Raw genomic sequence first — 6,230 nt, forward strand, 5'->3', positions numbered from 1 at the left:
ACCCACATTCTCCACAATATGTTCCATGTCTAGGCATAGACCAAGCATCACGTCTCAGTTTCTGAAAGCCAGTTATAACTTACTCTAACGGGGTTGACATTGTTTCTTCCACTGTAAAATTTTAAAAAGCCAAAGTGAAAATTGAAAGCACTGTATGGCATGAATTGTTTTTTAAAGTTCAAAAAACTCTTGGCTTTCAGAGGGTGACTTCTCTGACAGTAAGTGGATTTCATCTTGTGAGGCGTCAGGGAAAGCCAGTTATCCCTAACCAGAGGAACAAAACTGCTGTCAGAACGTTGTGTTCTTGACAAATGGAAACTTTGCTTTTTTCACACATGTTGGAAGTTTGTTCTTTCACATAATCAAATCTTTATTCTCAATAGGCTAATCATCAGACAGAAATGTCTCCTTTTCCAGAACGCCTCTCCTACAGGTTGAATATCTTCTGCGATTCTCTGCCACAGTTGATAGTTTAACACAACTGAGTGAGGGTATAGCTTTGTCTTAAAGTACGTACATTCTCCTGACATCTCTATTCCTTTAAACCGTCCCAGGTATCCAGCAGGTATATATATATATATATATATCAGTCATCTTTGATGTCCCTCTCTCCCCACCAACATCTCAACATGCCAATTCAGTCACCTACTAGCTGACAATCTTGGACAAATCATTTGACCCCTCTGAACTTCAGATGTCTTATCTACACACTGGAGAGCAACAGGCAAAGGAAAGGAAAAGGAGAAATGGCTGGGATAGAATGGTCGTTAGGATTTTGTATTAGTCAAGGTTCTCCAGAAAAACAGAACCAATAAGGGGTGTGTGTGTATGTGTGTATACTTATGTAAATTATATATATTACATATATATACATAAGATATGTTATACCACATTAGGGTTCAGTCCACAGGCAGAGACCCAGAAGAGCTATGCTCCAGCTCCAGTTCAAAGGCAGTCTGCTGGAGAATTCCATCTTACTGGGGAAGTCTGTCTTTTTGTTCTATTCAGGTGTTCCTTTGGTTCTATTTCTCTGGAGAACCCTGATACAAACCCCCAATCCTACTCCCTGGCCTGCAAATGAAACTGGCCCTCCCATACACCATGCAGGTGATCAGGGCACCAGCCAGTCGGGATAACATTCCATACAGAGAACCAGTAACACAAGGGACTACAGTCTAGAAAGAGAAACCAAGAGAGAAGCCTGTCTGCGAAGATTAGATGAATGCAGTGTGATTAGTGGAAGAGTCAGCTCACTGAACAGGCAGGTAGCTGGGACCCATCCCAGGTACCCCATATGCAAGTTCTGCTCCGGTTCCCCTTGGCTGATGGTCTGAGTCCACTGATACACCTCCATCTAATATCAGAACTGGCCTGGGAATCTGCAAAAACTTAAAGTTAAGAGTAGCTAGGAAGGCAAGGACAGATACTCCCTGCTAATTCTAATGCTGGTTTCTTCATTTCTTCAACAAATATTATTTTGTTGAGCTTGAATAAAATTCTGGATGCGACAATTCTAGACGGTTTCTGGAATGAGTTTGCCATCAAGTTATATAGCCAAAATGTAAGCAGGCAAGAAACTTTGATAGGACTGGCACGGTAGACATAATCTAAACACAACATGGGAAGAAGAAAGAGAAATTGAGCTCATAATCACACCGCATCTGCAGGTAATTTTAGAATTTAACCAAGTCAGAGTGTGGAATGGAAAACACATTGGGTAAACCTTGCTGCCATTGAAAGCCTGAAGGTGCTTGGAATATGAACTGAACGACTGGGCCAGGATAGGCTGGCCATCACTGTGTCGTTGTGCCTCCAACTTGCCGAGACATCTGCTCAAAGCAATCAGTCCAGGCTGTTCTGCCATGCAGGCCTGCGGCTGACCCATCCAAGCACATTTTAGTTACTGTAATTTCACACCCCTGCCTCACACGGAGAACCTGCCGCAGTTTCAAGTACATTAAATCCAGATATAGACGACACCAAAAGTGGGTGCTATCATCCAAAACTACGCCAGAAGAAGAAAAAAAAATGTAAGAACAAACTATTTCACCAAAATTAAGAAAGTTTGACCTTAAAATAATCAACCAAAAATTTATAAAATAAAAGAAGGCAGAGATATCAGCGGAAACTCAGCTGGCTTCAAGTAGAGTCCTTAGATATTTACACTCAAAAGCGATGGAAAACTTTTGTCTCACACACATAATCAGTTGACCTATCCCATTCTTCCAAGCTGTTTGGTGTTCTGAAACTAATTTAGGAGAGGTTTCTGTGTCGACGGTTATTCTCTAGTTTACCCTATCAATAATTTTTTTCCAATTGAAAATTACTTAACCGAATTGACCAGATATACAGTATGTTCTAGAAAGTAACTTCTAGTCAGTCTGTAAAGTGGTTTCCTCTTCCTAACAGCAGGCTTTACAAAGGCCTACGTTGCCTACAATGGCCTACATGACCCACCTACAGCTGCCTCTCTAATCTGCATTCTCCTCTCCCTCTGACGTCAATTCTCCTGGCTTTTTTCCTCAGACACACCAGGCAGACCCTTGCCTCAGGGCATTTGTACTGTTGTTCTTTCTGCCTGGAATAATCTTCCCACAGATATCCACTTAGGTAACTTCTTTACCAGCTTCTTGTCTTTGCTCAAACCTCATGTCCTCAATGAGGTCTCTTCTGCTGATCCTAGTACTGTAGTTTACAGTACCTAGTTGTACTGCAAAAATGTCCCCCCATGCCTCATCAGCACCCCCGCAGGGAGCAGGCCCCCTCCATCCCTCTTACCTGCACTACTTTTCCCCTTTTCCATAGCACTTATTACCTTCTAACATACTCTAGGATATATTTGCTTATTGTAATTATGGTTGACTGTCTGTCCCCTCCTCTTCATTCTCCTTGTGGAGAATGACATCTCCACAAGTGCATTAGTTTCCCATGGCTGCTATAACACATTACCACAGACTTGGTGGCTGAAAACAACATAAATTTGTTCTCTTACAGTTCTGGAAGTCAGACGTCCAAAATCAGCTTCACTGGACTAAAGTCACGGCGTCGGCAGAGAGGCTGAGGGGAGAATCCACTCCCTTCCCTTTTCCAGCTTCTAGGAACCACCCACATTTCTCGGCTTGCGAGCCCTTCCTACATCTTCAAAGCACACCTCTTCAATCTGCATCTGTCATCACATTGCCTCTTCCTCTCCTGAAGGAAAACCTCCCCCTGCCTGCGTCTCATGAAGACACTTGTAATTATATTTAAGGCTCACTGGGATAATCCGGGATAATCTCCCATCTCCAGGTCCTTCACTTTATCATATCTGCAGAGTCCCTTCTGCCAGATAAAGTAACACATTCTCAGGTTCTGGGGATCACAACATGGACATCTTTGGGGGGCATTATCCAGCCTACGACCACGAGGACAGGAATTTTGTCCACTTTGTTCCCTCAGATATGTCAAGCCCAAACCCGGAACACAGTGGGGACTCAGTAAATACCTGATGGATTACTAAAGTTAAACTGCCATATAAGGCACAATCATATAAGCAGTTTAAAAGATTTTGTTCAGAACTTGAGTGTATCACGTCCAATCTTAAGAATTGTTATCCGAGAATTTCGCAGTCTGGTAAAGGCATCCAGAGAAACCATACCGCCTAGTGTTATTCACGTAATTACTTCACCTCTGCCACATCTTAGAATACATCTTTCAATTTCTCTGTTGAAGTGAATCTCCCCTGAGTGATTAGATGGAAATATAACCCCCTTCTATTTCTTTTTTTTTTTTTTATTCCTCCTCTCTGTTTTTTCTACATGCTATAACATATCTGTGAAGGACTTACTTCTCAGGATACATACATTTAGAGTTATTCATTCAGAATGTTTTGCTAGCCAGTTAACAGTCATTGAATGACATATTAGACTTGGCGTGCTCTTAAAGATATTTATTACCTCCCAGAAAAGAATTGTAACTCCAGATAATAATCCACAATATTGACTTTCAAAAATATACATTTTATCTCTTGATTATTTAGGACTCATAAAACTTGTGGAAACAACCAGAAGCAATGGTCATTTTCAATTAATAATACTGGATCTTTAATCCACCCTGTCAAGCAATTTATCAAGCCATGAATATAGGCTTTATTATTTATTCATTTATTTGTCTGGCTCCAGAAAAGATCTGACTACAGCATAAAGGGGACTGTTTTAATAAACAGGTGGTTAACCAAAAATGCAAGTTCGAACTAAAACTGAAGACTGGGCAAAATATAAAGAAGAGAGTAGGATATCCACATTTGGGAAGCTTCAACATGCAATTTACCAGCGTTATAGAGTTACCACATTTGAGCCTCATATTTGGATCTATGCTTCTTAGTAGGCATCATATAAAGGAAGAAATAGTCATATGGTTGTTACAGACAAAGAAGGAAGGGAGAAATACCAGCTCTTTGAGCGGGGAGAAAACTGTTTCCAGCACATGAGTGAAAGATACCACGATGGAATATGTGTAACATTATATGACAGGTAACATGCAGTGGTGACTAAGAACACTGGAGTTGCCAACACTCAGTTTTCTCATCTGTTAATGGGAATTAAAAAACCTATTTAATAATATTATTGTAAGGAATAAATCACGTGATACATGCAAAGCAATTGAACTTGAATAGCAATATCTACCTTAAAGGATTGCTGTGCAGAGTGAGAGCTGCAGGAGATGCCCAGTAATGCATCCTTGTCAGGCACAGCAACAGGCACTGTGCCAAGAGATTCAAGCAACCTTGGCTATTATTAACGTTCACCAGCATTTGTCTGAAAGAACTGTCCTACGTGGGACCCTAACTGAAAGTTTAAATTTAAGTGTGAGGCTCTAGTGTACTGTTTTTGTATAAAAAACAATGGAATGAAATTAATGTGACAATTTCTAAATACACTGCCAACTTTACTGTAAATCACAATAATATCTAGATTTATTGAGTGCCTACCGCAGAGTCAGACATTGTTCCCAGTAACTCACACATACTATATCCCTGAATTCTTACTACAGCCCCGTGAGGTAGATACTGTTCTGTTTCTCATTATACAGATAAAGAAACTGAAGCGCCAACAGGCTTGCCTAACCAAGCCCAGCAATAAGTGGCGGATATCTCTAGTTCTCCTCCAAATTTGATTAAACTAGTATCACAACCTTACAATCACAACGGACTGGGAATTTCAATTAGAGAGTATCTAATGTAACGCCTCATTTTAAAGATGGGGAAACACGGCCCTGAAAAGGTTGAGGACTTGCCCAACGTGCTCAGGTAATTATGGCAAAACACGAGAAGCTCTCCCCTCTTGGTGGGGAGTGTTGGGGGATGCAGCCAATAACCCTCCATGGCTGGGAGAGCTGTGGCTAACGGGTGCATTCAAATTTACAATGAAAGTGGGTCCAAAACTGCGGCACACACTTGACATTCCAAACAATTCAGTGAAAAGAATGCATTAAAATTAATGTTTGACTTAACTCTGATGATTCTGTCGCGGTGGCTCATTTGATCACCTCATTAGGCAGAGCCGTTTCTTATTCTCCCCACAAACTCAGTAACGAAGCACAGCCTTGATCTTCAGGAGCACGGTAAGCCTGGCCTCTGTTTTGCCACTTTGTCTTAATCTTCCGCTCTGTAGTTAACAAGACGAATAGGTCCCATTAAATGGATCAGTCTCTTTATTTCTCTCATTCATTCATCAGACATCTAATAATGGTTCTCCTGGAGTACTGCACACTTGGGAAATTATTGACATTCCCTATTTTCATAAGTAAACTTTAGTTTGTCATCAGCATGCTTGGACTTTCAGAAGTAATCGAAATTTTTGAGCACTTTCTATGGGCCCAAGAACTTTCTTAAGTACTTTACATATATTAACTCACTAACACATTTTATTCTCAGGACAGTACTACGAGGCAGGTACAATTCTTATCCCAATTTTTCCGATGAGGAAACTGAGACACAAGAAGGGTGAGTAACGTGTCCGGGGTCTTGAAGTTAGTAAGTGGTGGGTTGAGAGTCAAACTCAGGGAGTAATGATCCAGAGCCCACATTCTTACTCAAATTCTGCTGACTGACCACACAGCAAAGATGCCAAAAGAAACTGGAATGTATTATTACTGTCACTTTGTTCTAACAAGACTACTGTGATCAAAAGAGAAAGGTTATATATACATATGGAACTCTTCTCCCTGGAAAACGTGTACATTGCCTGTGC

This window comes from Equus caballus, chromosome 5 (assembly GCF_041296265.1).
Source record: "Equus caballus isolate H_3958 breed thoroughbred chromosome 5, TB-T2T, whole genome shotgun sequence".
Classification (NCBI taxonomy): domain Eukaryota; kingdom Metazoa; phylum Chordata; class Mammalia; order Perissodactyla; family Equidae; genus Equus; species Equus caballus.